The 22867-nt window shown below is 42.6% G+C and overlaps 2 long non-coding RNA genes across 3 annotated transcripts; both read left to right on the top strand.

The window, feature by feature from the left end:
* The first annotated feature begins 97 nt into the window (after window positions 1-97).
* Window positions 98-22045, top strand: LOC105033228 (uncharacterized). Of its 2 annotated transcripts, XR_012135466.1 has the most exons (6): window positions 98-286; window positions 425-478; window positions 4643-4712; window positions 4813-4892; window positions 21379-21524; window positions 21622-22045. It is a non-coding gene; the product is annotated as an uncharacterized lncRNA (long non-coding RNA). The 2 variants fall into 2 exon arrangements; XR_829947.3 differs by lacking the exon at window positions 21379-21524.
* LOC140852584 (uncharacterized) lies at window positions 485-3095 on the top strand. Its single transcript, XR_012135467.1, has 3 exons — window positions 485-621; window positions 2482-2707; window positions 2820-3095. It is a non-coding gene; the product is annotated as an uncharacterized lncRNA (long non-coding RNA).
* Window positions 22046-22867: the final 822 nt, after the last annotated feature.

Raw genomic sequence — 22867 nt, 5'->3', positions numbered from 1 at the left:
TCAAATAATAAATAAATTTTTATAAAAATTTAATTAAAAAAATTTAATTTTTTAAAAATTCTACTTCCAAAATCTTCAAAAGCTCTGTTCCCGAAAGCAATCCCAAACAGACCTCAGGCGGTGCTAGGTTACCCCCCCTACGCACTGGAGAGCTAAATAAATCTCGGATCCCCCTTCTTTCGCCTCATGGTCGAACGGAATGGCTTCCTCGTCTTCGTCTTCTTCTTCTTCTGCGTGTCAGGCTGCCTCCGGAGTGGAGAACTCTAAGCTCGAACTCGTGAAAAAGGTCTTCTTCGAAACTTTCTTCTTCTTGATCGCATCTCTCTTTGATTGTTCTTTTCTTGCCCGATTGGGGGCAGTTTTGTTATCACCGTGGAATGGAATACGCGGCGGCCATTGATGCTTCTCCTCCCTCTTCTTGTAGATACGAAGCCATGAGGTCGCGATCGCGGAATTGAACAGTCTTGCGCCCTCCCGAGTGAGTCTCTCCAAATCCCCATGGTCGTCTTCTTTCTTTCCTCGAATTCTCTCGAGAGATTTAGTAGCGATGATTCTTGAACGATGGGTTGAGGTGTCATGGATTAAACTATCAAGAAAACCCGAAAGACGGACCATCAAAAGGTAGAAATCTTTTTTATGGGAGCACTAGGGTTACTGAATCACCCTAGGGTTTTATGTCGGGATTCTGAGGTTATGGTATAGGTTTTAGCTGCGTCTGGGATGTTTAGAGATATGGTGAGCAATATTAAGTTTTACTTTGATGTCCACCTTATTTCTGATGATGATCCCCTTGTTATCCCGTTGCTTCCATCAACGGATGGTATACCTCTCGAGTTATTTCTGTTTCATATTCCTAAAAAGGTCGTTATTTTTGTTTTGAAAATATCATGAATCCTAAAATTTATCTTTTAGGTAATTTTCTGCATGGAGTGAAAAAAGATGCTATTGATATGTAAGATATTGTTGTTCAACATGTCGTCAGAATATGTAATCTGTAATCCATTATCATGGATGTTTGATAGATTTGAAATGATCTTGAATCAGTTAAAAGAAGCTTCAAATCTTCATGCAAATTGATTGTGTTAGGCAAATTGAGCTCAGTATTGCCAAGAAACAGTGACCTGTAAACCTATAGTAGCTTTATCTCACATCATCTCAGGTCAGTACCTCCAGGAGCTTATGAGAGTTGTCTAGCCTACCAAGCTATATGTACCCCCAATATAATTTTCCCCTTATTTCTCATGATCTAAAAGACAGATGTTTTTGCTGCATAACATTAACCTTTCTCAGGTCCTGAATTCATTAACAAGAAACATGTAAGTACCGATTTGTGTCGGCATATCTTTTCTTTGTACAAGAAATCAATCTTATGGTCTACCTTTCTAGTATGAAACATATAGTTCTTGTTGGATAATTTCTTTCCATTTCCCCCTCTACGCTAGCTGCATAAACTAACTCATCTGTTTTATTCCAGAACATATTGTTCATTCTTATGAATCACTTTTGTTGTTATAGGTTATTACAACTATTCCACAATTCAACCAACATCCTTCTTGTCTTAAGAAGTCAATGAATAGATTTGAACTTAATAAACCCCATATTCCTGTATTTTTATCTGTAATCGTTATCCATTGGATGTTGAACCTTAGCTTCATTTACTTTTTCTGACATCCTCTCTATTGCTTTAACATCTGTGGAAGACATTTTTTTAAAAAATCTCTCTGATGTATAATTTATATGTTCAAGCATTAGCTTCTAGTATTGGCAACAAGTATAGCAAGAATGTTACCCCAATTCCTTCTTTTATTATGTTTTCACTTCATAACACAAGAAACATGTTACACCTACAAGTCAAGGAATCAATCAAGCTCAATCAAATAGAGGCTATCAGGCTGCAAATGAGGAAATCAATTTAGTCAATCAAGGGCAGCAGATATTCAAGGTGTATACCGCAGAAGGAAAGTGGACTCAACCAAATAAGGAAGAATAATATCATGGGATTGCAATCATCTAAAATTTCGATGATTGGAGACTATAAATAGAACCAGAATATGAAGGACAGGAAACCCAGACTTTACCAAATAGCTTTGTTCGGCCTTTAGGCTTGGTCTGGAGATTTTTCTCTGGTGTTCTTGTCATTTTGTTTCTTGAAATCATAGTTGTACTGTTTCTTATTGATTCTATATATTCAAGGTGTAAGTGGACTCAACCAAATAAGGAAGAATAATATCATGGGATTGTAATCACCTAAAATTCTGATGACTGGAGACTATAAATAGAATCAGAATGTGAAGGACAGGAATCTAGACTTTACCAAATAGCTTTGTTCGATCTTTAGGCCTGGTCTGGAGACTATCTCCTGGTGTTCTTGTCATTCTGTTTCTTATTGATTCTATAAAAGATCCCATTCTTCCTTCAAAAATTGATCCGATACTGTCGGCTTTTATTTTTTTCTTGTTCATGCCATGAACCTGAATGAAGACCAGGGTTGAATTGTTGGAGAGAACGGTCGCAGCACTCGAGGCAAATTGGAGAATCAACATATTGAAATCTGCAAGGCAATGGATAGAAATTCGATGAGCATTTTGCATGCTTAAAGGCCACCATGGCCAGTCTTGCTACCTCTATTAAAAGCAAGACAATTGTTGCAGATGAACCTGACCCCATATCTCCCCTCTCGGTCTATACTCCCACTGCACCATCGAAGGTAACTGCCTCTAATTCCTCTGATTTCTCTTCTGATGCAACTTCTTTACCTCAAAAAATTGAAATTTTCATCTTCGACGGATCGGATCCAATCGGCTGTATCACAAGGGCAGAGAAATTTTTTGAGGTGAATCAGACAAAAGAAAATCAGAAAGTCACCCTCGTCATGATAAGCATGGAGGGTCACACCCTTCACTCTCGACCTTGGAGATCTCGATCGGGGCTATGGAGTTGGCTCGCCGCCTCGAGGCGGAATTGTGATTTGCCGACGGAGGCTCCGACAGTCACAACCGCCAGCAAAGTCGAGTGTTAGCTTCGCGCTGGCCCCGCGTGGTTGCCACCTCATCCGCAACCTCGAATTGGTCGTCACCCTCAATGCTGCACGCTACCAACCCAACGTATCTTGGGCCACCAACTTGAGCCGCAGACCGTAAGCCACCAGTGGCTGACCGAAGTGGCTACAAATCTCAGCCTGCTCTACCTCCTCGGCACTGGGGCACTAGGCGACTCAGCAATCAGGAATACACCAAGCTTCGCAATAAGGGCCTCTGCTTTTGTTGTCATCAGCCCTACTCGCCCTTGCATGAGTGCCCAAACGGAGAGCTTCGGACTTTGATTGCAGCAGCAGATGAGAGACATCATCAGCTTGGTCGATTTTGAGGCACTAGAAGCTGAGGGTGGGAACGACGGCCACATCTCCACAAGAGACCCAGCTTGGACGAATCGACTTGGATGGACAGAGATGATTTTCATTCTCAGTTTTCAGACTTCCGCCTTGAGGAGACAAGGCGAATTTCATCCGGTAGGCATAATTGTTACACCCACAAGTTTGGAAATCAATCAAGCTCAATCAAATAGAGGTTATCAGGCTGTAATTGAGAAATCAATTCAGTCAATCAAGGGCAGCAGATATTCGGGGTGTATACCCATAGAAGGAAAGTGGACTCAACCAAAAAAGGAAAACAATATCATGGATCGCAATCACCTAAAATTCCGACGACTAGAGACTATAAATAGAACCAAAACGTGAAGGACAGGGAACCCAGAGTTTACCAAATAGCTTTGTTCGGCCTTTAGGCTGGTCTGAAGATTTATCTCCTAGTGTTGTTATCATTCTGTTTCTTGAAACCATAGTTGTATTATTTCTTATTGATTCTATAAAAAATCCCGTTCTTCCTCCAACAAAACATTTCTTCACTTTTTTTTAATATATTAAAAAAACTTGAAATTGTTAACTAGAGTTCAAAATTGCAGTCTTTTTTGGCCATGCTACTATAATGCCCTCCCTTTTCTGACCTCATATATAATTCTGATTAAGGAAAATTATATGAGAACAATTAATATACAGCTATGCATGAACTTCTCCAATATACTGCTGGTATTTCTAGATATATTGGATATTTGGGTTTATATTGATTGAGAAATATGATCTATTCTGCAAAACATTGTCATGGACATAAGGGAGACCGAGGTAAAGAGGTATATAGGTTGAGCGATTGCTATCAGGATTTGTAAATTGACTAGACATCCACATTGTCATATTTGAATGGAACACCATTCACACACTTGATCGTGACATGCAAATAATCTTTGTGCATATTAGAAGATAATAAATCATTGTGCTATTTTTATTTATCCACTGATTATCTGCTTTAATTGGCCCCATAAATAAAAGAACAAATGAAGCCAGATTGTACTGCAGATAAATCCACTTATATTAGTTACCAAAGGCTCTGTTTCTATGAGATGAGTTTTCATCCAGTATCATTGTATTGCATTTTGATTAACTGCCTTAACAAAGTTCCTCTTTTTTCCAAGTGATATTTTAGATCCATGAGTAAAGAGTTCCATATATATTCTTCAATTTCTATTTTATTTCTGGTGATAGTGTAAGTAAAATTCAGCTTGTTTTCATCTGGTGACTTTGTAACCACAGGCTGTATACCAGAAAAATGGCAATATCTTCTTCCGTAAAAATAATAAGACAGCAATAGCTTTTGAACAGAGTAAGCATATCTTCATGCCTACTCATGGAACTTCATTGTTGTCATATAGTCCTTCTGTTCCTCTTGCATTGTGTCACGATATTAGTCATATGCTTGCCAGAACAACTTGACTTGGCCAAATCTCAGTTACAAAAGCTGAATGCTGCTTGATGCCCTGCTGTTGTAAGAATTCTAACCAAGGTATGCTATTTTCTTGACTTCCGGATGTTTCTTTAAAAAATGCTGGTGACATAAGTATCTGTTAGTGATTCTGAACATGATACATCGCTAGCATTATTTATCATTTATATAGTTGGTTGAGACACCTAGAAATTTAAGTGTCAGGCTCAGCTCAAACTGACTGAATTGTTTTATTCAGTTCAATTAAATTTATTTTCATATGGTCATATATAATACAAATATGTACATACATGGTTACATACATATGTGTGTGTGCATGTGCTGGTGTGCATGTTCACACATGGTCTGCAACTTCCATGGAATAAGTTTATGGCACGGTAGGTGGTTTCCTTGTTACAACTTGGAAGACCAAGGTTCAAGTCTCATTCAAAGCAGAATCTTACTCTATTTAGTTTTTTTTTTTTTTAATCAGTATGTATCTGTATGTCTAGAAAAATATTTTTCTTACCAGCCAACTTCTGATTCCTCCAACCGGTCAGAAGGAGTATTGCATGTGTGTGTGGCTGGAAAACCACTTGCCTAGCCAGCCAACTTCTAATTGCTCTAACCAGCCAGTTATATTGGCTAGTTTGAAGCTCAACTTGTTGGGTCATATGAGTTTAGGAAATTGCCCTGTTTGATGTTAGGCCATCTATAAACTCCATCCTGGTTCTAATGCACTAGTTTAACTGGATGATATGTTTAGTTATGAGAAAAAATTGTCATAGGATTAAGAAATGCACACATACACTGAAGGCATATGTACCTGTATATGTTGTCAGACATCTTTTGAAATTTTTATGCATCAGACAATGACAACTTATGTGAGAAGCCCTAGAATTCTACTCGAGACAATGATAATGTATGCAAGAACCAACACAATATCATTTATAAATTAACTCTTATGGGTTTTTTGTAAGATCACATGATATAATCGACTTGCTATCAAGATGGATCATGTCATGGACTTGACTGAAATCTTCCTCTCATCTTGGTGAACGAGATGGAAAGTAAAATACACCAATAGGGATTAACAACTTGAATTGTGTGACTCCTAAATAATTGTATGACTCCTTTTGAAGTCCTTGAACAATGAGAACTATAATAGCACCAAAGATTAGTAAGAGGCACCTGGATCCAACAAAATGAGGCTTTTAGCAATTTTCAGACCTTTTTGCATTATTTACCAGCCAAGACTAGTACTATTGTGACATTTGTTAATCCTCACTAAAATATGCACAATCTTATATAGATCTGCACTCATGCGCATGTGTTCTGTGATGCTAGGGAACCATATCTATAACTTTGTTTAAAACCCATTGACTGAAGAAGGCTAGTGGGCCATGCTTGTAATTTGGCAATCCACTCATGAGCTGACTGCGTAGGCCCCATCCTTATCTTGACATTAGCCCTCCTAAGGTTTTTATTAATGGTCATTAATCTGATATAGCCATTTTGGAGGCCTCCTATCTTGCCATGCTATACACAAGTATTGGAGTTATCTTACTCATTTTCTCATTGTAATGGACAATGTTTTACCTTTTCACTCTTCATTAGATCAAGTTGATACTTTTAATTTCAATATTTACAAGAAAATATATTATTTTGTGGACTGTGAGCTAGTCGAATAACATTAATGTTGCCCATTATTTCCTATTATGACAGATAATAGTGGTCTTTGTTGTCACTTTAACTGTTGCTTTTACCCAAAAAAAAAAGAAAAAAAAGAAAAGAAATCAGTGAGAGGCTTGATCACTTGAATAACAAAAATTATTTACAATAACAATTTTTGAGTGGGCCCGTTGTTGGGGGATATTAACTGTTAACATGGTCAAAACCTTGTCCTTTGCTCGTCCATGTGCGCTGTTCTTCTGCTTTTTGTTCTTTTGTTTTTTGGATAATGGCAGTTATAACATGGAGGGCATTAGACATAGCCATGAGAAGTGAATTTGGACAAATGTGTAGCTATTTGACTCAATGTAAAGGAGTAAAAATAGATATCAGGACATGTAGGGAAAATTTTTTTAACTACATTATGTGTTTTGTATAATAGAAAATATTAATAAAATATTATTTTTAAGGTGTTTCAGTGTTTATGTTCCTCATCAAACTAAAAATGTTGTGGTAGTAGCAATTTCGCAAAGTTACTTTAGTACCCATACCTTTACCCAAGCTACAAAAGCAATATAAACCTACCATTAATGTTGCTATGATATGTCATTGACATTGTTAGAAGGACCAACTATCTATCTATCCCAAAAAATTGCAGCCAAAGAATTTGATAACTATCTATGGTTTGAGCATATGTCTGACTTGCAGATGCATATGCATGTGGATTCTTTGAGGTGGAGACAAGAATCCATATAAAACAGATGATGACTTTTGTAAGGGTCTTGGATATTACTTAATGTGTTTCACATACGTACATAGAGACATATGTATGTACATGTGTACATACATACATATATACGTACATACACACATACATATGTAAGTACTTATGATGTATGTGCAAACATAACATTAGATAATAGTCATTATTCAAAATTAATATTCTTTAAATGTGAATTTCCATTTTAGTGAAGATTTCATGTTAAACACTTTAAAGATATCTATAAATCTTTCATCCTATAAGAAAAAGTTACATGCATTCACATTTTTTTCACATTTGTCCTGTTTCTTTTGTCTATGATCATCTTATTTTGCTAAATTTCAACATTCTAATGCGGTCATTGTTTCAAAGTATCGAAGTTGTTCCGATTGAAGTCTTTTTGAATCATCTTTGAGCGTCATGTTTTGAATATGAAACCTTGGGCCTAAAAGACCATTTTCAATAATTGATCTAAAATTACTGTGTCATAATTATTGATAATTATGATTTTGTTTATTTAATGTTTTCCAAATATAATAATCCTATATTCTTTCTCTAGACTGCAATCCATGGTTTTAGTTCAACATCTTGGAAGATTTCTCCATGATATTCCTAGCAAAAATTTTGTTTCACACAACCAAGTAATTGTACTAGTACCTAGCTAGTGTTAATTGCATAGAATGCTGAACTACCTCGAACCGTTTGTACCAGTGTCTACTCGGTGCGGTTCGGGCAGTCGATTCGGAATACTAGCAAAAACGAAGCGAGGGAATAGGAAAGAGAGAAAGAGAGAGAGGAGGGGAGGGAAGGAGAGGAAAAGGCTAGCAGTGGCCCATCTAGGCCATCAGAGGGCCATCGAGGCCTTCGGATTTCCACGGTCCAATGCGAGAAGAGATTAAGAAGAGAGGGGAAAGGGAGAGAAATGGAGAAATCGACCCCGTGAACACCATGGAGTTGATTTGCGGCTGTTCAGTGGTCATGACGGCTATCTGGCCCACCTGACGGCCATCCGACGGCGTGCGGCAACCACGACAGCCACTCAGCGGCCCTCTAGCAGCATCCCTACCGCTTTTCCTTCGCTCCATTTCTCTCTCTCCCTCTCTCTGTATCTCTCTTACTAATCTCCTCTTATGGAGGATCGTGGAGGGAGGCCTTGACGGCCCTTTGAAGGCCTCCGGTGGCCATCGTCGGTGTCTCTGCCAGCCTTCCTTTCCTCCCTCTCCCTTCCTCTCCTCTCTCTCTTTCTTTCTAGTTCTCCCTTGTTTCTGTGTCAGTTCTGGCCTAATAGGGGGCGTACTGACTTGTATCGCCTCCCAGCCGATATGGGGTCCAGTTTCGAATCGGCAAACCATGGTTAATTGATTTAGACCCCATAGATCTTGGCACTGGCCATCCTTTTAATAAGCCATTAAAAGTCTAATCATGTTATATTTGGACAATCCTTTTTAGGTGGATCACCTTTGAATTTCAAGGTAACGAAGTTTCTTTATGATATTGATAACACCTTGCTTATTATCTAAATTCATTAATTCTCCTTGTGATTCTTTTATCAAGTGAACAAGCATAAACTTATGCAATTTCGACATCTAACTTCCCTGAATTTTTCATACGATTCCATTTATTGAATTCATCCAATATCTACTTTAGAAGTCAACTATCACCACTAGACATTTCTTTGCATATGTCTTCCAGTCTTCAGCACATACATTACAATTATGACTAGAATAATGTAAAAATTTTCCATGTTTACAACCTAGTATACAATTTAACAACAAAGTAACATAGAATTCATGAGAAGAAATCTAGATCCAATCTGCACCCTTGGGCATATGGCCTATGTATGTTATCCAAGGCCATATGAACTAATTATCCTCCACAAGTTTCAGAAGGTATCATTCTTGTTTGGTGCACAAGGGTGTCTAGCACTGTCGGACTTTCCTAGCCTTCACCCACCAAAAAAGAACAAGACAATTGACTAGTTCATATGGCCTTTAATAAGCATTCTTGTCGATTTGCGCATGTAAGATGGGATCAAACTTGGAGAGCAGCTCTTCATCTTTAATCTCATTGATATTATTGCTGTAGAGGAGGTGAAAATCAATGTGAGAGGGGAACCATCATCACGGGGAGGATTAGAATGCATTCAGGGCAACTTGCATTAATCTAATCCAACCGCTAATTTGGGTTGTGTTGGGCCAATTTCAAGCTCATTCAAATAACTGAGCAACCTCAATTTTTACTGTAGGGCACCTAACCTAACCTAACCTAACGTAACATAAGCCTAATTTATTCTTTGTACGGTTCCTGACCCGGGCAAACCAATACTTAATGCATTGTTAAAGCTAAGCTCCCAACGGAATTTAGCTTAAACTTTGATTGGATCCGCCCAACCCCACCCGAATTTTATTTAAATTGAAAAATATTGGTATTTGGTCTTATTTAATTTTGGGTGGTTGATTTCATCATCAAGTTGGGTTAGATTTAAAATACTCTACTTTCTTGAGTTGGCTTGGGTTGGCTCTATTTGATTTAGCCTGCTGTAGTTAAACCATTAGTTCAAGGATGCAATGTCTTTCAAGTAGTTGTCAAAGGTGCTTCGGGTGCTCACTTAGGTGCTTAGGCAAGTGTCTCTCTGATATCTAACGATATTCTTCTGTATTTTTTTTGCTCATTCTTTTAGAGCTTTATTAGTTTCACTTTGAGGGTCATTTTGTTCTATTAGAGACCTTAAAAATAAAGGCCTACTCTGGGGTGCTTAATGGTTTATATTTTTTTTTTGATAAGATGGTTTCATTCAAACAAGTCTTGTGTGAATACAATCAAGAGCATTAGAAAACAAAATGTCTCGAAGCTATGCAGGGGCGACCTCTGGCCCGATCCAAAGGACTTCTTTAGAATGCTCAGCTATAAATGTTGCCATCTAATCTGCTGTAATGTTCGCCTCTCAAAAGACATGCCTAATTACCAACGTAGTGTAGTCCAACAAAATTGAGACGTCATGCAGATGGGGGTGAGTGGCACCACCGCGAATGCAGCTCTGAAGTCAGGACACCATCGTAGTGGAATCACCCTCCATAATGAGTTGACCAACTCCCGATGTCCGCTTGGCAAACACAATCCCTGCCCAAGCCATATGAAGCTCAGCGCCAAGAATTGTGGGGCCCAATAAGTGACTCCTCCAGCCACCATAAGCTTGAAGTCATGCCCATGGATTACAAAATCGACCCCACCCTGCCTATCTTTGACACTTCCATCAAAATTGACCTTCAAGTACAACAGAGGAGGGGGCTCCCAAGTAATAAAAACCTGACAAATCGCTGCGCGAGCAGCAAGGGAGCTCCAGGTCTTCCGGAGCCTGAAAGTCATATCGGTCATCTCTGCTACCATGGCCTAGGCTCTCTCCATAATAAACCTCACTGAAGACCACCTGGATTCAAACACCAGAGTGTTCCTAGCCAATCATATAGAGGCCTATGTAGGCCACACGAACACTTGCCGCCCTAGGAATACCTCCTTTAGTGTTGTGCTCCAACAAAATCCAGAAAGCTCTTGATGGGGCCTCCACTTGAGAAATCTAAAATGCATCCCCGCCAGATACCAAACATGTCTTGCCCTCGGGCACCAGAACATAATATGCTCCATGGTTTTCTTGGAATCGCAATAGGGGTAGTCCAGTAGAATGTCCAGACCTCAAGCTCAAAGGAGAGATTTAGTTGGGAGTTGGCCCCAAACCACCTTCCAGAGGAATAAGCTTACTCTCAAGTGCACCCCGATCCTCCAGATCCACGTAACATCTCTATATCTGGTGGGCTCTCTTCTGTAGAGTTGGTAGAGGTCTACCGTCCCAATCCTCAGGGTGCCCAAATGTCTCCAAACTTTGATATCTGGCCAGCTGTGAATGGGGATCGCAAGGGACGACACCCACTCCCCCAACCCCTCCCTAAAGAGCCTGGATACCAGTGCTCAGTTCCAACCCCCACCGTCAGCATGAAGATGGTCAGCAACAATCATAGAGTCCGTCACCTCAGAGCTAACAAATGTCGGCTAACATCTCAAAGGCAGGTCATCAAGCCACAGATCATGCAAAATGCTTACAAAGTGCCATCCCCTACCAGCCATCTCATCTGGGAAAACACATTAGGAGTGCGGGCACAGATCTCCTTCCAAAGGAAGCACTATGGCTGCTTTGGATCTCTCCATTGGCCAGCCACGGATCATATCTCGCCATCATGATCCTACTCCATAAGGAGTCAGGGCTAAGCAGAAGCCGAGCAACATGCCTCATGATCAAGGTCTCTGTCTTCGTAACCAAGGATTGGATACCCAAGTCGCCATCTCTTAGGGGCTGACAGATAACATCCCAAGATAATAGGTGGATGCCACCCCCTCCTAGGCGGGGCCCCAGAGAAAGCTCCAAAAAAGATGCTCCAGCTTCTCAATTAGAGATCTGGGCAGAATGGTGTTCCAAAGCAGATAAATGGGGATAGAGCTGAGAACAAACTCATTAGAGTAATCCCCCCATTTGGATAGTGCACGGGCTTGCCACCCCTCCAATGCTTGCATATGTCTGCTCAATGCCCACACACAATCCTTAGTGCACATCTGTGTTAGGAAATACGTCTCGATATTCGATTTATAAGGACCCACGAGGTTCAGGATGACGAACGGAGTCCAACGAGCTCAAGAACAGTCCAAAGGAGTCTAGATGGAGAAGTACGTGTGAAAGAAGCGAGGTGGATTGGTAGGGCTCAGAACGACAGATGGGCCCACAAGGTGTGCGGGCCCACAATGCATGTGCCAGCCATGCATGGGCATGCGGCCCAGCGGGCGCACATTCCAGCACACAGGAGCGCGTGGCCCAACGCGTGCGGGGTGCTGCCCATCTTTATGCGGTCCATGCCGGTGCGTGGACCGCAACCATTTCACCCCTGGTTTTGCATGGTCCACGATGGACTGATGATGTTTCAGGGTGGTTTCTCATGGCTTACAGCTATTTTGTGGATTAGATGCGCAATCGTGTGGCTGCAGGTGCTTGCAGTTATGATCGGATGGATCAGAGGAGATCAGAGACGAGCAGGGTCGCGATGGGGCACGATCCAACGATTAGTTTTCGATCTGAGGCTCGATCGGATGGTAGAGAAGCTACAGGAGTCCGATCTAAAGTCTGATTCCGATCTGAGCTGAGTTTTAGGGCCTTTAAGAGGTCCTGTGGACGAATAAAATCGAAACACGTAGAGAGACACAGCAGAGAGCCGTGAGCAGAGGCATCAATGCGAGGGAGGCTCGTGCAGCCTAGCACTGTCAACAGGTCGGTCCAGACCCAAGACCCATGGGTTTTATCTGACAGGTCCGGACTGGTACTAGCATTGGACCCATTTATCCGGATCCGGACCCGATAAACCATACTGTAAACCGGTAGGGTCTGGATATTTAATACCCAGACCTGATAGACTCGGACTCTATAATATAATATAATATATATATATTAAAAATATTTAATATCTCATCCAACACCCCTCTGTCTCTCAGTTTCCTCTCTCCTCTCTCAGTCTCCCCGAGGACCCCTACGGTGCCTCTCCTTCGTCGCGATCTGCTTGCTGACGGCCAGACCCCGACACCGTGGCCCTCGACTCCCTCCTCCAGCTCCTCGCTTTTGATCTGTCCAAACTTGCCTCTCCTCACTGTCGGCAACAAGGTCATGGCCACTGCCGACTGCACCTCATCACCCACCTTGTCGCCGCCATGCGCTCCCTCTCGCTTCTTGGTCGAGGCTGGTTTCCCAAGATCCACATCTCACCCCCCACTCTCGGCATCCTCTCCACCTCCGAGCCCTCATCCTTGGTGCTTCCGTAGGGCTACGACCATGCCATCTTCACCCCCATGCTCGATTTTCACTGTGAGGCCAAGAACCCCTTCGTCGTGAACACCATGCTCGCCGGCGGTCAGACCCCGACACCAGGGTTGTGGATGGAGGACATCTGGGCCGCCTCTCCCTCGCGAGATTTGCGCCCCTCCCTCTGTCTCGCATCGTCTCCGCGCCATTTGGGCCACCTCTCCCCCTCTGCTATGCCTTCTGTGGCTCCGCCATTCCGCGCGCCCTCCCTCTGCCTCGCATCATCTCCGCGCCATCTAGATCGTCTGTGATGAGGAGTTTCGGGTCTCAAATCGGGTTTGGATACCCAGATCCATTAGGGTCCAGATCCGGTACTTCAAGGCCAGACCATCGGGTATTCAGATCCGGGTTCGGTACCATAACTAAGATCGGATCCGGATCTGGATATCCAAGTTCCGACCCAACCCGACCCGTTAACAGGTCTAGTGCAGCCGTCGGGAGAGTCCGGTGGAGCTTCAAGTGTGCGTAGCGGGCAAGTAGACCTACAGAGCACCGACAGGGATCGGGGCAGAGCAGAGCGTTAGACAGAACAGCTGCAGAGGCACGATGTAGCAGTTGCTCCACAGGAAGCATCTAGGGGCGTCAAGGATCCTGGTACTGGCAGTTTGTGAGAGGATCTCCTTGGAAGATTTGAGAGAGCTTTTATGGGGATAGCTTCTAATTGAGAGAGGATGGTGTACAGAGAGTTGAGAGTGGGTGTTCTTTGTATTTATTTCTTTCTCATAATGAAGCTTGCATGCCCATGGAGGCAGCACTTGGGCTGTTCCACGTACTGATTGTGTCTGTATTATTTTTTTCTTTCTTTTTGCTGTGATGCGAGTGGTATAAAAAGGTCCTAAGGTGGTGGTGTCCTGGCTAGACATCTCCAACAATTGGTATCAGAGTCAGCAGTATGAGCGCAAGGTTGCGGCGGTGGTGAGCAAGATTGAAGATGGAGAAGATAGGCGCAATCAAGGTGGAGATCGATCGCAGAGGATTGATTGATACTTTTTTGTGAAGGAGTCGTCTACATGGAGGATGCCAGCGGGAACCCATGCGAGATGGAGCTACAGGTGGAGATGTATCGGGCACGGGATGAGAGACTCGAGAGGATGAGCGACATCGTGCGGAGGCTATCCCGAGCAGGTCTCAGGTCAGGAGGTGCTGTGAGGTGTGTACAGTATATGACAGAGATGGATCGAGCAGTCTGGTCGACTCCATGTTTGCCCATCTATGAGTAGCAGGCAATTGCCCCAGAGCATGGGGCGAGAAATCCAAAAAATTCTCAAAATCAGGTAGAGGTCGAATATCGAATCGAGGTGGAGATTGTTAGAAAATATATCTGAGATTCGATCTATAAAGAGCCCACAACGAGGTTCAGGACGACGAACGGAGTCCAACGAGCCTAAGAACAGTCCAAGCGGAGTTCAGATGGAGAAGATATGCATGAAAGAAGGCGAGGTGGGTTGGTAGGCCCACGAATGCAGACGGTCCACAGGCATGTGGGCCCGCAACACGTGGGCTAGCCATGCATGGGTGTGCTGCCTAGCGGGCGCATGTAGGGTGTTGCCTATCTTCATGCGGTCCACACGGTGCATGGGCGGGCAGCCGTTTCACCCCTGGTTTGTGCGGTCCACGATGGACCGATGATGTTTCAAGGTGGTTTCTCGTGGCTCACAAGCTGTTTTATGGACCAGATGCGCGATCGTGTGGCTGGGGTGCTCACGGTCGTGATCGGATGGATCAGAGGAGATCAGAGATGAGTAGGGTCGCGATGGGGCACGATCCAATGGTCAGTTTTCGATCTGAGGCTTGATCGGATGGCAGAGAAGCTACAGGAGTCGATTCAAAGTCTGATTCTGATCTGAGTTGGGTTTTAAAGCGTCTAAAAGGCCTGTGGGCGAATAGAACGGGAACACACAGAGACGTGACGGAAAGTCGTGAGCGGAGGCATCAGTGCGAGGGAGGCTCGTGCAGCCGTCGGAAGGAGTCCGACAAGCTTCAGTGTGTAGCGGGTAGAGCAGACCTTGCAGAGCACCGACAGGAGATTGAGGGCAGAGCAGAGCGTCAAGCAGAGCAGCTGAGAGATGCACGATGTAGCGGTTCGCTCCACAGGAAGCATCCACAGGCATCGAAGATCCTGATACTGGCAGCCTGTGAGAGGATCTCCTTGAAGAATTTGAGAAGCTTTTGTGAGGGTAGCTTCTAGTTGAGAGAGGGTGGTATACAGAGAGTTGAGAGTGGGTGTTCTCCTCTTGTCTTTGTTTCTTTTCATAGTGAAGTTTGCATGCCCGTGGAGGCAGCGCTTGGGCTGTTGCAGTATCTTATTGTGTCTATATTATTTTTCTTTCTTCATGCTGCGACGCGAGTGGTATCAAAAATCCTAAGTGGTGGTGTCCTGGCAGACATTCTCAGGAGTTGATGATTGGAACTCCCAAATATTGAAGCATTTTATTATGCTCGCCAATCTCGAGGATGTCCTTAAACGTGAGTCGGAGTGGACCCAATGTCCTTTGGCTGAATACAATGGCAGATTTGAGGACGTTGACCTTCTGACCTGATGCCACATAATACTCCTCCAAGACCCTTCGGAACCCAGCCGCATTTCGGGTAGAAGCTCGACCCACCAGCAAATACTCATCTGCAAAGAGAAGATGCGAAATCGGTTAGGCATCTAGGGCTGGCACGTAAGGTTCTAGGACCGACTCCTGGGCCACAGCACGAATGGCTCATGAGAGAGAGTCAGCATGAATGATGAAGAGGTATAGGGATAAGGGACAATATTGGTGCAGTCAAATCGTTGAATCAAAAAATGCCGACGGTATCCCATTGATCAGAATGGCAAGGAAGCACCATGAATACAAGTCAAGATCCAGCTAATCCATCTGGGATGAAAGCCAAAGTTTGACAAGGCCCTTTCGAGGAAAGTTCAGCTTATGCGATTATAGGCTCCTCCATATCAAGCTTAATCGTCATGAGATTGCGATGGGGAGTGGCTCGTCGGAGGTTATGCATAAACTCCTAGACAATAAAAATATTATCAAAGATGCTTCGTCCGTCAACAAATACCTCTTGCTCCGGATAGATCAAATGAAAGAATGGGTTTCATCCTACACCCATCAGTTTAGCACAATTTTGTACAGGATAATGCATAAACTGATCAGTTTAAAGTGGGTGGGCTTTGAAGCATCGTGCCTCTTCGGAACCAGGCAATGAAGGTCTGCTTCCACACCGGGGCATCTAGCTAGTGGCGAAGAACTCCTATACTGTCGCAGCAATCTCAAACCAAATGATAGACTAGTATCTCCTGAAGAAAAGGGAAGGAAAGCCATCAGGACTTGAGACTTTGTCCTCAAGACATGATCCAAAGAGCCTCCATATCTTCCTCAGACACTGCCACAGCTGACCCTGTTCTCCCTCCTCCGTGACCATCTCATTAGGGAGGGAGGGGGCAGCCCAATCCCTCCTAAAAGTATCGTCCATCGAGATTGAAGAACTACACGATCTCCTGTCTGATCTCCTCCGAGGTCAACCACTTTCTAGCAGAGCCCTTGATCGTCCTGATCTAGTTTTGTGTCGTCGGATAATGGTAGCTTGGTGGAAGAACTTCGTGTTCCGATTTTCCTCCCTTATCTACTACATCCTGGACTTCTACCTCTAGAGGGTCTTTTGTTGCCACAAGAGGAGTGATGGGTAGACAGTAAACTTCAAAGGTCAGCCAGTTGCGCCTCTGCGAGCCCACCCTCGTGATCCTCATGCTCCTGGAGCTCCAAAATAGAGACTCAACAGCCTCCAGCCTCCTGAAAATGTCGCCCATCTCAACCTATTCCATCTCAGCAGATGCCTTTGTCAACTCTAACCTCTTAGTCATCTGGTATCTGCATCACCCCTAACCGGCAATCGCCAAACCTCTCCAACGATCTCCCAAGACTTGGGATAAGCAAGCCACAACCTCTTGAATCGGAATGGGCTACGAAGTGAGCATGATGTATTCGGGACCAGCAACAATGGGCAGTGGTCCGAAGCAATTCTCGGAAGGTGGTGGACAAGATAAGCAGGATGATGCTGGATCCAGCTAGTCGTGGTAAAAATCCTGTGATCTTTTCCTACACCCTGGCAACATCCAATGGTTATTGCACCAGGTGAACTGCGGACCGACAAAACCAAGATCACAAGCCTGGTCAAGTGAATAAAATCCCTAAACTTCTAGAGCCCACATCATCTACAAAGGGCTGCCCCCTTTTATCCTCAAGCCAGTAGTACAGTTGAAATCCTCCACCAGAACAGCAAAAATCCCTGATCAATGAGACTAATCGCCTCTTGCTACAACATCCGCCTCTCCCTATATTCCGTGTGACATACACATCGGACAAGAGCAAGAGAAACCGTTCATTTAGTGATAATGATAATAACTTGCTGAGTACAACGGTGAAATACATCCATGAGGCAACCCTAGTCCTCCATACAACAATGATATCCCCTGACAGGCCTTGAAATTCTATAGCATAAAATCCCAGTTGGCTGGGAAGCGACGATTAGCCCGGTCCATGCTTGGCCCCGACAATTTGGTTTCTATCAACACACAAAGATCCGGATTATGTTGCTACATGAGTCTTCTGAAGGTGGAACGGAAAGACGGCTCCCAGGCTCCCTGCACATTCTAGATGAGAGTCTTCATAAGTGAGTGTAGTGGGAAGGCGATGAACCCACAATGCATCCCTCGACAAATTACCATCATCTCCAAGTTCCCACAATCGCTGTTGCTACCAGCCTGAGCTCCCACAGCCAATAAGGCTGTTCTAACCCGGCCCACGACCTCCTTGTGGCCCATATGGGCGTCTTCTCTCGAACCCCCTGCTTCATCTGTCCCTCACGATCGATCCAATCGCTTCAAGGTCATCGAGGGAGAGTTAGCGCTGGAGGTGGCTCCAGCTCCCCAACCGCGCCGCCCTGCACGTTATCTTCACTGATCGCTGGCTGGCCCCGGTTGGCGAAGAGTTTCCTTCATGTGGTGGGGAGGGGAGGTCTGCCGCTGCCTTGTTCCCTGCCCCAAGGCTGCCAGGGAGTCCTCCTTGGCCGGCAAGGACCTTTGGTTGTGGAGCCTGGACCGGCCGCCGACCGCTGCTCATGCATCAGGTCCCTTGGTGGTGCTGACTTCGTGGATGTGCCCTCCCCCCGATAGCCGCCCACTCTCGCCAAGATTGTTTGCATTCAGGTCTACCTCCAAGCCCACTTCGCCCTCCTGGGTCAGCCAAGTGGTATTTTGCTATTATGTTTTAATTTTGAAGCTACTAGAGGATGTTTAGTGGTTTATTTTGCTGTCTTTTGTTTAATTGACATGATATGGGAAGTGGTATTTTTGAAAGATGTCCTACATGACAAATGTAGGAGGCAATTATAGTTTTTGATGTTGAAACTTGAACAACTAATGTTATAATGCCTATATAGTATTTATTTTCTAATACATATAATATTTTTTCTTATACATTTATTGAACTTTTCTAAATTAGCGACTTGCTTTCTTTCAGCAAGTACCTTTTTGTGCCTTACATGGTATGGGGATCCTGCCACCTTAAGGATGCCCTTTGCTTTTGACAACCTTGCTTTGAAGAATCACTTTAAAGCAACCTATTATAGGAACAAAGATTAGAAAGAGAGGGAGGGATAAATTAAGAATGCACGGTTAGATTGCTTGGGCTAATTATTATAACTTAAATGGCCATATGTGGGAGCATTGTTAGAGGGATAGGGATGCTAATGACAGTGTTAGATCTTGCTAATGAAAAGTTGAGGGTAACCGATAAGATTGTGAAGATTTTGCCAACCAAGTTAAGGTCATGGTAATTATTTTCGCAGGACATGGAGTAGAAATTCTATAATAAATATGTTACCTTGCTATGTGATGGAGCAGCAGGTTCAGCTAAAGCTGCTTAAAACGAAGGTTTATTAGGATATCAACCTTGGATTTTTCTTCATCATAGTAAACTCCTTTCTTCTATATTATTAATAGAGATGAGGGCATGATTATATGTTGTCATGTTCTTAGTTATAAAATTATTTGATTTCTTCTAATAAAAATTGACAATAATTTGTGGCATCCTTAAAGTTGCTTTATTGGCCAATGCATCCTTAAAAAGATCTTTTTTCCTCTGTCAAACAAACCATACCTTTTGAAATATAGTCCACTGTTCAACCCATTTCCTTATGTCTAGAGTTCTTTCAACAACTAGATTGTATCTGAAACTTGGAAATTTATCTTCATCCCATCCAGACTGGTTCCCTGGATAACTGATGGTGGGAGTATATGAACCTTTTCTCTTTCCAGTTCTTGAAATGTCTGAACTTTTATTAGATGTATCTTCATCCTAGAATCTCTTAGGAATCTCACTCTTGCTTCCTCTTGCTAGGAGCTTCCATTTTTTTTTATTTTTTAACCGCTTCCCCACACGTGTGCTCAGATTAGCTCCCACTTTAGGTAATGAAGCCCATATTCGTACCCTTTGAACTACCGCTGTCGTTTGTTCATTTGTCTCTACACTCATCCTTCTGGTAGATGACTTATAATGTGTATCCCCTGGGACTGAGTATCAAGAGAAGCCAGAACGTCAGAGCTTGGAATCTTGTGTTTTTAGGAGTTTGCTCTTTGAAGGAAAAAAAAAGAAACTATAAGATAGTATTCTGTCTAGCATACAATGCTTTACTGTGACATTGAGATCCTATCACCACTCATGTATTTGAAAGTGCTTCTGGTAGTTTGAAATTTTGGCCTAGGGTAATGCAATCGATTCAGAATCTCCATGTAAACTCGCCCCTATACACGTTCCTAAGAGTTCTTTATTTCAAATTTTTATAAGATTATCAACTTCTGCACATTTGCAACTTGTTTCCAGACGTCCTACTCCGGTGAGTAGGGGTATTCCTTTATAAAGCAAAGATTTAGATAGCTTGATTTGACAATATATAAAACTGGTGGTACATATCTCAAGTCTGGGTCAACAATTGAAAAGAGTTATTTACTAGGCTTGCTAACAGTCAACACAAACATATCAGGTTCTGTCCCAATTACGGGAAACTTGATCCTAAACTCTAACAAGCATGACTTACCAAACTATCTTTAGCTGGGTTCATGAGCCCTTCACCAGTCAGTCCTACCAAGAGTTGATTCATAGTCTGTCAATGGTAGCTCTCTTTCTCCCCCTCTCTTGGCAAGGGCCAAAATGATGAAAAGCAACAGCAATGTCTAAGAATGGCAACTTGATGATCAACATGGTGAACTGATAATATCAGCATTATCCTCACTGATTTCCATAAACAGCTGGCAATGTTGAGCCAATTTCTGGAAAATGCTCCACACTATTGAGGATCAAATTTCATTTCAGAACCTGTGGAGAAATTCCTAAACCTTTTGAGTTCGGGAGCTTCTAATATTTGGTCTCTTCCACCAAATAACACTTGACTTTGTCATATTTAAATTTTGTTTGTTTTTCATTTTCATTCTGCTTTCTAGTTCATGCTCCAACCTTCCAATTGCTAAGAAGCATTGAATTATTTGACTTTGGATCTTGTTTATTTGCTACTGCAAGCATTGGTACCACATGAATCTATTTGAACTTTAGATTGCGTTTGTTTAGCTAGCAATCTATCTAGATTGCTGACAATTTAATGTGATAATTGGATTACTGCGTTTGGTATGCTTTTTGGGTGGTAATCCAGATTGCTTGGTAATCTAAATTACTTATGGGAGGTAATCTGGATTTCTTAGGAGGGGTGGCCATCCAAATTATCATTTCTTTGACAATGTTGTAATAAAAATTTTAGACAAAATTATCTCTAAAAAAAATCACGCAAAACATATTGCCCAACCCTCCCCTTCCCCCCCACCCCTCCGTGTGCGCCCCGGCCTGTGGCTCCTTCATCTCCTTTGTCTGCCCGCAGCTCCTCCGCTCTTGTCCCCCACTACTCCCTATGGCTCCTCCACGTCCGTCCCCACCACCTTCATGGCTCCACATGCGCCCACTCCCTACCTACCCTCCCAGTGCATGCGGTTCTCCACATCTCTCGCCCACTACTTCTCCATACCGCCACCACACTCACATCACTTCCATTATTTTTCACCAAGAAAAAGAAGAGCACCATAGCAAAATTATTGGGGATATTTTGAGAATTTGATTTCATATTACTGATAATATGATTGTCATACCAAATATGTCCATCAAGATTTTTAATAATTTTACTACAACATTATCTGTGTATACCAAATACAGTACTGGCAATCTAATGGTGGCAATCTATCCTGAAGGCAATCTACATTACTTCGAAGATTGTTGGTGATGCACCAAACGCAAACTTAGATTCATAAGCCAGAGCTGCGATCATGATACCAGTCGGCAGACTGTAGAAGAATTGCAAGGTTTTGACTGATACGAGGATATTGCAAGCCTGTTTTTCAATTTTATACTCTATCCATACCGCAAGGTTACAATTTTTGCCTTATCTGTCAATTGCAGGTTGGTGGCTTAAGGCAACTAGAGGCAACAAGACAAACATGCAATGCCTTTCCAGATCTTGTACTAGGCAACCTCTTCGTATAGCAAAGGGTCCCTTCTAATCTCATTAAAATTAGTGCCAGTTTTTAAGTGGGACATCCTCGAAGAGGAAAAAAAAGTTACATGATTCAGTGGGGCTTGTGGTCCATAACCAGCAATCTGCCAGTATCTGTGTTAAGGTGGAACGTTGCAAACATTTTTTTTTGTTCATGCATCTTTGTTGCTCATGCTGGAAATATTTTGCATTGATAGTAAGGATTGTCCAATATCATTTGATGATGCACTGAGTATTATGGGGACAGGAAGGCTTTGTTCACTGATTGTGGTACAAAATTTAGTAATTACAGGATCTCTATGACTGAGGCTGAGCTTTAGCACGATGGTATGGTTGCTCCATTGTGAACTGGAGGTTATGGATTTAAAATATAGAAAGACTATCTACAAGAGATAAGATTGCTTGCATCTGATCTTTTGTAGACCTTGCAATGACCGGAGTCTCGTACATTTGGCCATCCTATAGGTTCTCTGTAGCTAACTTGCATGGTAAATAATTCAGTTTGCAGATTTTGGACCATTTCTCTTGATTATAGTTAATGGCTCTGTAGATACAATAAAACTTACGAGAGCCTTGAGTGTCTCCAATTAATGGGGTTTAACATGGATTGGACGGGATTGTTTTATCACCTTCCAATTATCCAACTGTTTAAAGCCATATGTGCTGTTCAGGGATAGCGGTAAAATTCAAAACTCAGCTGGCTGACCCAATTGGGACGGTAATCAATGAGTTGATTGGGTTTGGATTGGATTTGGATAAAATTTAATTATTTAATTTTAGATTTAAATTAGAATTGAATAATTTTGCATCCGATCCGAATTGGTCCGAACTATTTTGATATTTTAAAAAATATATATTATATTAAATATATTTTATCAATTATTATATATTAATTATTAAATTTAATTTATTTATTTATTTATTTTTTATTTTTTTTATTTTTTCAGCTACTGCTCCACAAACATAAAGCACAAAACAAAACAGCAAACCAAACCCTCAACCCATAATCCCACGTGGCTGGTCGGTCATATCCACACCGTCATTCATCAATTGTCCTGTCATTCTTTCCTCTGATCAGAGTGGCACTGTTGTTAGTCCGTTATCAATCCATCGGTCCATTCGCTATTCTTTTCGTAGCCAATCGTTAATCTG

This window comes from Elaeis guineensis, chromosome 11 (genome assembly GCF_000442705.2).
Source record: "Elaeis guineensis isolate ETL-2024a chromosome 11, EG11, whole genome shotgun sequence".
In the NCBI taxonomy this organism is placed as follows: Eukaryota; Viridiplantae; Streptophyta; class Magnoliopsida; order Arecales; family Arecaceae; genus Elaeis; species Elaeis guineensis.
Note: the sequence above shows the minus strand (reverse complement) of the source record. Positions and strands in the feature narration are given on the sequence as shown.